The sequence below is a fragment of the Periplaneta americana genome, chromosome 17, assembly GCF_040183065.1.
Source record: "Periplaneta americana isolate PAMFEO1 chromosome 17, P.americana_PAMFEO1_priV1, whole genome shotgun sequence".
Classification (NCBI taxonomy): domain Eukaryota; kingdom Metazoa; phylum Arthropoda; class Insecta; order Blattodea; family Blattidae; genus Periplaneta; species Periplaneta americana.
The window spans coordinates 52625500-52637934 of NC_091133.1; the positions used below are offsets into that span (position 1 = coordinate 52625500).

Sequence of the window (12435 nt, forward strand, 5' to 3'; positions counted from 1 at the left end):
TTAAAACTTATCTATCTGCTCCTTTTCAGAATTTTCTACCATGAACAATCTTAACTTCATTTACTTCTTTTTTTTTTCTTCTTTTTTTACTTTAAACATCTAAATTTATTCTATAACTTCCATATTTATGTTTAATTATAGGTTCAATTATGCCTATTAACTAATTCTTCCATGTCATCACACTGCATCCAGGTTAGCAGTTGTTGACTATAGCCAGCACACTGCAATAGCTGAATCGGTATTTCTCAGTGAGTACAGTAGGTCAGTCTAAATTCCTGCTACATGATTGTCAGCAAGTTATTTGCTTATTTATACAGGGACATCATTTTATTTTTACTTCAATTTTTATTGTATCTGCGTTTCTAAATGTACTTGACTCCCACCCCTTTCACTAATGTCCTTGGTAACGTCAGCCACACAAACGTACGGCCGCTGTTGCTAGCAGTGAAATAAACAGTACAGAGTACAGTGTGTTTCAGAAATATGTTGCATTTTCTATAAAAGAAAAAGCTTATATTATTGAAGTTTATTTTCACACAGGTACGGTGTGTAGCATAACTGAATTTATCTGTGTGGACTGAGCAGAAGTGAAGATTAGAGTTACCGAAAGTACGGTACCCTATGATATGGTACAGTACTTAACAGCATTATTTAAACAAGAGTTTTGTTTTACTGTTTGTAGGTATGAAGGACGATGATGGAAACTGGAATTACAATATAACCGAATGTGAACAACAGTTTTTTTTTCACAATTTCTTGATTATATCATTACGGAATGTTTTCGTAGAAATATCATTAATCTGATTGATAAATTTAGAGCAACAGAGTGTACAGAAAAGAAGAGAAGTGTAAGATGGCCAACAAAGGTGACAGAAGATGCTGTAGAAAATGGTAGAGAAAGGATGCAGCGAGGTCGTAATAAGTCGGTCAAGAAGTTAGCTGTATAAATTGGGGTTTCTTACGGAAGTGCTCACAAAATTCTCAGGAATAAATTAGGTTAGTAACATGCTGAATAAAGTAGACATTACATAATGAATATAACCGCCTGAAGACTTGAATTTGTGAAAAAAAAAATTGTTACTATTCTACCGTTTTTTGATAAAATACTGTAAAAGTAATGACCAAACTGAAAATCGTAATACTATATTTCCCTGTAACATAAATGGATACACTACTTTTCTCTCCTCCTATAGCTAGTAAAATGATTTGTTTACATATTGCACTAGCAACTCCAAACTCCTGTAATGGAAGGGGGGTAACAGTGTTTCCGAGTATAGCCAGGTTAATGTTAAAAATGTTGGTAAAAATAAAGTGATGAACCTGTACATCTTGCATCATACATGTAAACATACTTGACATATTAATTATGTAAACCAATATCAATTACAGTTAAAACATTCTTTTCCATGCTCACATTTTCGTTTAATACTATTCTACTGTCCGTTATTCAGGAGAAGACGAGGGGCAAGAATGTGACCTTCTTGGCTATCGCTGTTGATTATTATAAATATCGCTCAGATAAGCATCCCAGTATCCAGGTTATTACTCGTGCAGGAAACATGAGTAACAATACGTATGGAAATTAAAACTAAGTTGAACAGACGGAGACCTAATGTTTCCGCTTACTACATTACAAATATTGACGTGTTGTCGTACGTTATCTGTTCACATCCCTTCCCCCTCAGTCCGCTCTCGTCTTCTCCTGAGTCACCGACAGTACTTTTTATTAAATTTATTTTATGTGTAATATTATTGAAATTTAAAATCTTGAAATATACAAATTAATTTGATCTTGTCTTTATAAACAAAGAATTTTACTAGGTACTAAATACATCTTTCTTGTTCAGATTATTATTATTATTATTATTATTTTATTTTTTTATTTTTTGGATTTTCTGATTATAGGAAAGTTACGTTTTTGCTGTTGGTGCCTCTTAGTAAATACTTTTGTTCAGTACTTCTATCATTTGTATTTGATTGTTCATAATTTTTTCTGCTAGTGTTTCTATATGGCCTTTTACCTCTAATTAAGTGATCGTCCTCAACTTCATCTTCCTCGGTAGAATCCGCCAACCTCATCAGTGTTGACGGTGTGTCACTTCCTCTAGCGCGCCTCGAACTCTCCAAGGACTGTTGCACTATTTGAACACGATTTTCACTTTCACTGCGCTTTTTGGAAGAACCACAGTTGCTTCTCTCTGTAGCACTTTCGCTCGACCGCCTCTCAGTCTGTGTTACCGCCCCGCCAGCCGCCTCTTCTCACACTAATATTAAAGTGCCACAACTTTCTTTTTGAAAACATATCAAAACTGTTAAATGAGTTGCCAAGAATCAAACTGTGCATTACACAAATATTTGATTTTTCAGGAAAAACAAAAAATTGGTGCAATTAAATCCAAACAGTGAATTTATTGATAACGTTAAGGCATATAAAGTGCAGTTTGACTCCAATCGACCAGTTTATCATATTTCCTGCTATATTCTGGTCTGAAACACATCTTAATCCCATTTTTCATAATTTGGAGAAAGGACAGTTTGATTCCAGGCGACTCAATTATTTAAGATTTAAGTGATCCCGTAAAGTAGATCGCAACGTGTGATAGAGGTGAATAAGAAAAGCAATCTTTACGTGTACATGGTTGGTTGGTAGGTTGGTTTCTGATAGCGAGCACTTGGCGTCTAAGTCACTGGCTCTTCTCGACAGCTCTCGATTTAATTGATACCCACTTGTAAATTATGGTCCTTGTACACAGATTGCTCTATGATCAGCTAGACTGCAAATCGATATGCTCCCACTGTTGTCCAATAGCTGTTGTCATCCTAATTGTCATCGGAGTGACGGCTCTTGAAAAGAGTTAAAGAAATCCGTTGGGAATCGTTGTGTCCACCCTTGTTCACTATTGTAATGGATAATGTAATTAATCAATTGAAAGGTAGACCTGCCTATACCGGGTGATTCAATAAAAATAGGAAACTTGGGGTCTGCAAAACCAGATTAAGATGATGATGTCAGTTTCTCTGTGAACATGTGGGTTGGCATTGTAGACTATAAGAGATCCTCATTGGACTCTATCTTCGTGAAAGGATGTGGTCGCAGAATAGCTACGGGAACTGAATATAAAGTTTGAATCGTAAGTAATATAATTAATTTCAAGGTGTTACTCTTTGAGATATTTCGAAAAAAGTTTAATACAATTTTGCTCTGCTCGTTTCTGCATCCTTTACGAAACATTTCATAGCGTGTTTTGGGAAAGCCATTAATATAATTTCCAATATACTCAGGGAATTTAAGAAAACAGTGTATTATGATAATAAAATACTGAAAGAGTTTTAGTTTTGTCCTTTAAATAATATGTAGAAATTGTTTGAGAATAAGGTGCTTAGGAAAATATCTGTGGCTAAGAGGGATGAATTTATAGGAGAATGGAGAAAGTTACACAACACAGAACTGCATGCATTGTATTCTTCACCTGACATAATTAGGAAAATTAAATCCCGACGTTTGAGATGGGCAGGGCGTGTAGCACGTATGAGTGAATCCAGAAATGCATATAGAATGTTAGCTGGGAGGCAGGAAAGGAAAAAGACCTTTGGGGAGGCCGAGACGTAGATAGGAAGATAATATTAAGATGGATTTGAGGGAGGTGGGATATGTTGATAAAGACTGGATTAATCTTGCACAGGATAGGGACCAATGGCGGGCTTATGTGAGGGCGGCAATGAACCTCCGGGTTCCTTAAAAGCCAGTAAGTAAGTAAGTAAGTAAATATGTAGAAATTTCATCCAAAAAGATGTAACTTTTCTTTCTGCAAAGGAATTTTATAATGCTACATTTGTTCGGATCAAATTTCTGCACATTTGAAGGTCAAAACTAAAATTCTCTCAATAAATCATAATATACTGCTACCTTAAATTGAGTGAGCATAATGGGAATTCAATCGATGGTTTCCCAAAACACGCTATGAAATATTTCATATAAAACAATTTTTATCTGGAAAAGGATTAAAAACCGAGCAAAATTGTATTAAACATTTCAACATCAAAGTGCAGAGAAATTACACAAAATAGTAAAGGTAAAAAGCAAAGGAATCCGCTATACACGCTTTCAAGATGTTTGAAAGGTCATGAAGGTAGAACATGTTTCAATGATCTTGGTACTAGAATGTGGTGGTGTAGTCGGGCAAATTCCAACTGGCTACAAAGCTGTAAATCAGTATCGGCAGTACCTGGCTGTATCGAAAGGTTACTTTTTCTTTATGTGCGCAACTGGTCAACAATTTTAAGTTCATGAAGTGGGATGGTGGTGGTGGTGGTGGTGGTGGTGGTGGTGGTGGTGGTGGTGGTGGTGTTCTTATTTATGAATATGATTCATTTACATGATTTTAATAATAGTTTAATTTTATAATAATTCTCTTGGCAATACTGTCACAGTGAGATTTTACTTAGGCTACAATGTGTATGTACAGATGCCGTTCAAAAAGTATTGACCCTCATTTTTGCTCAGCTATTATTTCTAGCGCAATAATTAACAATAGATCCCTATTAGAAACAATAACAACCAAATTTCTTGGCTTAAAAATCGATAATGTGTTAAATTGGAAAAATCATATTAAAGAAATTACCCCCAAACTAAATTCAGCTTGTTTTGCTATTAGATCTATGCAAAAGATAGTAAATATCAATACCTTAAAAACAATATACTTTGCATACTTCCACTCGGTAATGAGTTTTGGAATAATATTCTGGGGAAATTCCACAGATAGAAACAATATATTCCTATCACAAAAAAGAGTAATTAGAATAATAGTAGGTGCCACATCTAGGGAATCGTGTAGGACTATTTTCAAAAAACTACAAATAATGCCCATGGCTTATCAGTATATCTTTTCATTAATAGTCTTCTTCGTATGTAATCGTGAAAACTTTGTAACTAATTCAACAGTTCATAGCATAAATACACGTCAAAAAATGACTTTCATACTCCATCGGCAAGTCTATCGTGCTATCAAAAAGGAGTGCGTTATATGGCAGTAAAAATTTTTAATAGCCTCCCTATCGATATAAAAAATGAAACTCAAAACATAAAATTATTTAGGGCCAAATTAAAGAAGTACCTAATTTCTCACGCCTTCTATTCTGTAGGTGAATTCATGACATTCAATAACACTTCATGAAATTGATACTAAAACTATGCGTTGTACTAGTAGACTATATTGTAAATCTCGTCTGTATATATTTCATCTAGACTGTGACTATAAATTAAGATTTTATAATAGTATTAAGTTTTTTGACTTGTTCCATATTCTAGCTGTAAGCATGTATGAATACCATGGAATGTTAATAAATACAATAAAATACAATACAAAGATAGAGAAACTATATAAACTATGGTGAAGGATGGATAGAACAGAGAAAAATTCTCTTCGGCACTGGGACTCGAACCCGGATTTTCAGCTGACGCTTTATCCACCAAGTCACACCGGATTCCAGCTCCGATGCCTGATCGAATTCCCTCAGTTTAAATTCTACCTCTCAGTTTTCCCTTTGGTGGCCTACCCTCATGTACTGTGTCACAGAATATGTGACAGTGGCAGAATGTCCAATGCACTATGTACAGAGGTACACTCATTAGTCATTACAAATGACGAAGTGGCCGGGATCCGAAGAGATAAGCGCCGTCTTGAATAAGTGATGTACCGATTTCAGCTTCGGTATATCATAATAATATATAAATTATACTATAAAACTGAACTATGAATGCAGCCTCTTATCACCAGAAACGTAACAGAACTGAACATAGATGTGATTTCATCAAGATGGGTTATCTGAATGACGTAATACAACAGGACAGCCGTAGTGGGTGTAACGGTCTTTACACATGTACCTGCAAACCGATTTTAACAGGCTGATTATAAATTCATGTGTTTACATCACTGTCCATACAGCACGGGGAATTAACGTCATAGATGGTTGGTATTCCTGCTATCATACGACATGTCCTCCGGGCGAGTCCCGCCCCAGAAGGGACATCACGCGCAAAATGCTTATTCAATTAATGTCCACATATCAGAGTCCATTTGTGTCGCCTGCACAAAAGATCGCCGCGCTGTGAATTGATTTACAAAGTTACACCGACTGGGAAACATTTTCAAATAATTTAATAATGCCAACAACAAATGGGACAGGGGTTCAATTCCCTGCTCATTATGTAACATTTATTATGTATTATGTACAAAACGATTATGGAAAAGATATTCTTCTTTCTACTATAATTTTCGTTGTCCTAATGATCCACAATTAATTTACTATTTTCGTCATGATTTTGCCATACCCGTCGACTCGAATTGAAAGATTTAAGAAGTATTCTGCTCCGAGAAAAGGAACATACTAAGTTGGTTTCTTCGGAAGATAATACTATTAACTTTCAGTTATTTTCTATAATATCTGTGATAAGCACAAATGTGAATTATGTAAAATTTATTAATTCTGGGAGCAGAAAAGATCACACTTATGGAAGGATCTTCTCTCAATCCTCAAAAATTTCCTTCTTCATCACAATCTTAATTTTCTCATTATTTCATGTGCAAAGTGTAGGCCTATATTGATCTGTGAAAGTAAATGGTAAGATTATTTTATGAAATCTTGTTTTCATTATTCAGGATACCGAAAATTGGCTTTCGGTATACGTCTGTTTATCAACTTATATCTAACTGATAATTTACTCGGAATTGAAGCACGTAAAAGATAATAATCGTATTAATCGATACATTTTTATTTGATTTGAGTAACACATAATGACTATGAACTTCAAAAATCGTTAGACGATTTCTTCGTGATGTTTTTAATTAGACTATTACGCTTTTACTACGTCATACTACTTTTGACCAAGAAAACGGTATGAAAGGACGTCTTTCAACCAATCATGGCTGCTTATCTCACAAATTTATCGCTTCCCTAGCATTTCTTTAATTTCATCGCTTCCCTAGCATTTGTTTGTTTTTATCATTACCCTAGCATTCGTTTCTTTGCCAACATTTCAAACTGAAAATTCTTTACGGTACTATAAAACATACTTTGCAATCGTACTTTGTTTCCCGCATAGATAGTCTACTGAAAATGGCAGCTCCGTTCAAACATTTTGGTGACGGTAACATTAGTGAAATAGAATTTAGTAAGTCAATTAATATATATTTTATTGTATTAGAGTACTTTATTTCTTCTAATCCTTATATAAGTTCTTCTGTTTTTATCACCTCCCTACCATTTGTTTCTTTGTTTACCACTATTTCAAACTGAAAATTCTTTACAGTACTAGACCTATAAAGCATTTGTTTACAGCATAGACAGTCAACTGAAAATAGCGGCTCCGTTCAAATGTTTGGTGAAGCTAACATTAGTCAAATAGACTTTCAGTAAGTCAATTCATATTTTATTGTATTAGAGTACTTTATTTCTTCTAATCTTTATATATTTTCTTCTAATTATGCAATAGTCAATTAAATCCTATTCGAGTTTTTATTTCTCTAGATAAATCAAAACCTCTAATGAGATCACTATTGATAAAATTGACGAAAGAGACAAAGTTCGTATCAGCGATAGAAAAAACATTTTTCTAAAAGGTATAATTGTCAGTTTTTACTCATTCCACGTGGAAACAGGTAGTGGAGAGTCCTTATTGCTACATGAATACCGGCCGCGTAAGTGAAACACCGAAACTATAAATTTGTTAAGGGTTTTCAATGAATATGTAGGATTACATTTAGAGTCACATTATAAACCACTAATGTGTTTAAGGTTATTGAAAAATCAACATAGTTTGAAAGTCCGCTAATACTGAAAAGGAATAAATTTATAGAAAAATCATAATACAGTTATATTCATAACAGAATTAGGTATATTCAGATATAAACCAATATCAAAATATTTCGATACTATCGCTATTTTCTTTCCTTTTTAGTAGCCTCCCTCTAGTGAATGAACATCATTCAGAAGAAAATCTTACTTAAAAATTTTTTTAAATAATCCACGATGACGACAAATTGTACTGTCAATACATCAATCCATTTAGAGTTCTGAATCTTGTCAGTGCGCTGAAATAAATTCTATTACACTCATAGCACACTTAAAGGGACCAATTTGAAGCTGGCCACTTACTCTACTACCTCATTTTCAATTCGCACGTTTACCTTCATTATTTTTCTTCCAATAACCATGATATTAATTGTCTTATCTGCATTCTTCTTCATCCCATACTGTTCACAGGTGTTTAGTTCCATTAGCATGACACTTAGTATCGTTTCTTCATCTGCTAACAACGCCATATCAGCAGAAAATCTTATGCAGTTTATTCTCCTTCCTCCTACTATCACCCCTCCCATGTTCTGAGAACAGTTTCTCACTAAAACCTGCAATTATATGTTATGGAATAACATTTTTAAAGAAAATGTGAGAAAAATTTAAATATTCAGGAAGACAGTTTCCTGCTCAACTGTCTCTTCTCTAGGGAAACAGAATTTATCAGTACTAAGTGCTATTGGATTCACGGTATTAGTTTGTGGTTCCAGACCTCAAGTGAGGCAAACAATTCTGTGGAATTAATACAGTAGTAATGTTAATAATTTATGTCAACCAACCAAATTGATTTACGTCAGTTCCATAAGTTTTGTGGTATATCTATCAATTCGTTATGATTTATGAAGACAACAACAGAGCTGCTGTTATCACTGATGGTGATTATGATGATAATTATGGATGATTAATATTTCTCCTCAAGTCAGATACTGATATGATAACTACATAAGTGCTTGGAAACGATGACAACTACGACGATGATAATGGTGGTGGTTATGAAGATGACGTCCATGATGGCGATGCTGGTAATTACGATGAAGGTGATGATTCTAAAGACAATGATATTTAAAATGACGACGATATGGTGATAACGAAGGTGACGACGATTTTGTTTTGAACATGGTGATGACGTTAATGATGATCGCAATGATGCCGGTCATAATTTGCAATAAAGAAAATTAAGTTGATGACGATTATGAAGAAGTAATGATAACGAAGATTGTGATTAAATGAGAGTGATATTGATAAAGGTAATGATTTGTATCATGACGATAATTAATGATCTCGAATTTGAAGTAATGTTAAGAATATGACGATAATATTGCAGATAATAGTGATGATCATAAATTGTATTATAATGATAATTTTGTAAAGTTCTATGCTTATAATGAATACGACCAAGAAGACAATTTCTCATAATTTATGGAAATTTAAATACTCAATGCAAATAATACACTTTCGCTATAAATAGATTATTTTGGAACAATTAATTTAATTTCAATTATCCTGAGATTTCAGCCTATATCTAATTAACTTTCAGTCTACATAAGTTTTAAACGACTGAAATATTCTGTGTAAAATTATTTCTTTGAAGTTTATGATACCTGTATCAAGATTATGTGGAAGTAAACTTCTACTTACTCATTCATCTTCGTAAAACACGTTACAGAAACGAAACTGGAGCAATTTTTTGAAACGCCATGAAACGTACCTGAAACAAAAGAACGTTAGACTTGAGAACAGGTTTTAACAGTTTCGTATAAAGTTAAAACAAAAATACAACTAAAATAAGACTTGAACATGTAACCATCGAAGATATCAGATTACAGTTACAGTTCATAACGAAGAAACGAAAGTACAAATGAAAAGTTTTTTATATCTCTTTAAATTTACAATCGCTTTAATTGCGAAATCATAACGACACTGTCCATTGCGAATGAATGGCACATTGCCTTTTCGTTTTGCTGTTTATCGACTACAGTGTACAACTGTAAACCTAGGTCTCTCCAATCAATATGCATAAATTTGTTGTAGTGGAAGTGGCAACCAACCCAGCATTTTCCTGCTGAAATAACCACATTGACAGTTGTTTATTATTGAGGAAACCATTAGAAATACTTAAAAAATAACCGATCGGGGTTTTTGAATTTAAAATTATGACTTGTTTAAAATACACATATGGCTGAAACCATGGTAACATGAGTTTTATGTATTTCAATACTAAATAAATTAGTTATACAATGTACACTTATTTATAACCTAAATAAATTTCCAACAATAAAATACATAAAACTCGTGAGTCATTATTACAGTACATATTATTACCTATTATTATAACATCAATTTGATGGCTCACTATAAGAGAAAACAAAAATTCCGCTATGTAATTTAGATATCGTAGAAGAAAGTTATATCTGATGCCGTAAAAGGTAAAAACGTTTAAGCATTATTTATATTTAACATGCATTAACAATTGTTAATGTTAAATTGATGAGTCATAAGATTGAACAATTTAACATTATTTATTGTATTTAATAACTGACATCTGAAAATAAAAACATGCATTGTAAATTACTAAACCATGATGATGATGATGATTATGATAATGATGACGACCTTACGTAGTACTTGTAGTCTAGTCTAAATACACTTATAGGAACCATATGGATCTGAGCAAACTGATTCTCGCCCCGCTATGTGGTCAATAGAATCTCAACTGTTGGCAGCAATACTTTGTTTACGGTCGAGTCGTTTCAGACGCTGAAAAGGACAGCCTTTCGCCTGACGGTGAACGTAATAAAAGAGCTGTTAAAACTACGATCGCACTTTTGCATGACCGTTAACCCTCATATCCAAGCTATCAGCATTTCCACGCAGAATTCTTACGCGCGCAGTATGTGATCACGGGTTCATTTGTATTCATAATTATCACAAGCCGGTGTGGCATTCCATGCGCTCTGTGGCTTCAAGTAATAGCCCCAACTCGCATGTAGCGGTAATGCATACACAATATTACCGAAAGGAAACTCTTGTTCAGCACGCTGCCGTGCTCGCAACACCTGTCACGATATTTATAGCCAATCAATATCGCGGCCGTCGTGTACACGGCATCGAAAGTGTGGTCTCAAAGCTGTCCCAAAGTCAGACATGGGACCGACTATTGTCTGAATTCTTAAGTTTTGCTTCAGACCGACACTAAAAGTCTGTTGACTCCATTCACAGACATAAGACACTGTCTGGATTATCAGTGACATGGATCACATTTTGAAGCTCCACTACAGGTGAATATCCTACATTTGTAAATATAAATTTAGTCTATAGAAATTGCTCGATATTAGTAAATGTAATAAAATATCCACGTTTTAAAAACTGCCCATAGCTACAATATCAGCTGTACTTAAATTTCCATGTAAACAAACGTCTACAAAGACCACTTCTCAAAATAGTAAATTTCCCTTCAAATTTATCAATAATGAAATTGAGAATTTTCCGTAACGTGAAAGGGTGTACGAGTCTGGATAGAATTCTGAACGAAAATATTAGAAGAGAACTACAAATACATTCTCTGCACTGCACTGTCTGGATTATCAGCATCATGGTTTACATCTAAAAAAGTCCACTATACGGAAAGTTCAATTGCTCTAATCTGTTTAATTTCTTTTTTTCGTTTGGATATGTAGAATCTCTATTTTAACACATGAAAGTATATAATTTACTTTTTAACTTTGCTGTAGAGTATGCCATTAGGAAAGTCCAGGATAACAGAAAGGGTTTGGAATTGAACGGGTTACATCAGCTTCTTGTCTATGAGGATGACGTGAATATGTTAGGAGAAAATCCACAAACGATTAGGGGAAAATACGGGAATTTTACTTGAAGTAAGGAAAGACATAGGTTTGGAAGTAAATCCCGAAAAGACAAAGTATATAATTATGTCTCGTGACCAGAATATTGTACGAAATGGAAATATAAAAATTGCAAATTTATCCTTTGAAGAGGTGGAAAAATTCAAATATCTGGGAGCAACAATAACAAATAGAAATTATACTCGGGAGGAAATTAAACGCAGAATAAATATGGGAAATGCCTGTTATTATTCGGTTGAGAAGCTTTTATCTTCCAATTTGCTGTCAAAAAATCTGAAAGTTAGAATTTATAAAACAGTTATATTACCGGTTGTTTTTTGTGGTTGTGAAACTTGGACTCTCACTTTGAGAGAGGAGCATAGGTTAAGGGTGTTTGAGAATAAGGTGCTTATAAAAATATTTGGGACTAAGAGAGACGAAGTTACAGGAGAATGGAGAAAGTTATACAACACAGAACTGCACGCATTGTATTCCTCACATGATATAATTAGGAACATTAAATCCAGACGTTTGAGATGGGCAGGGCATGTAGCACGTATGGGCGAATCCAGAAATGCATTTAGAGTGTTAGTTGGGAGGCCGGATGGAAAAAGACCTTTGGGGAGACCGAGACGTAGATGGGAGGATAATATTAAAATGGATTTTAGGGAGGTGGGATAGGATGATAGAGACTGGATTAATCTTGCTCAAGATAGGGACTAATGGCGGGCTTATGTGA

At 34.2% G+C, this 12435-nt stretch overlaps 1 long non-coding RNA gene across 1 annotated transcript in view; it reads right to left on the bottom strand.

Moving 5' to 3' along the window:
• Positions 1-9562, bottom strand: part of LOC138693490 (uncharacterized) — a 440794-nt gene extending 431232 nt beyond the window's left edge. The window contains exon 1 of the long non-coding RNA XR_011330339.1: positions 9493-9562. This is a non-coding gene — a long non-coding RNA (uncharacterized lncRNA). The remainder of the gene's footprint in view (positions 1-9492) is intronic.
• Positions 9563-12435: the final 2873 nt, after the last annotated feature.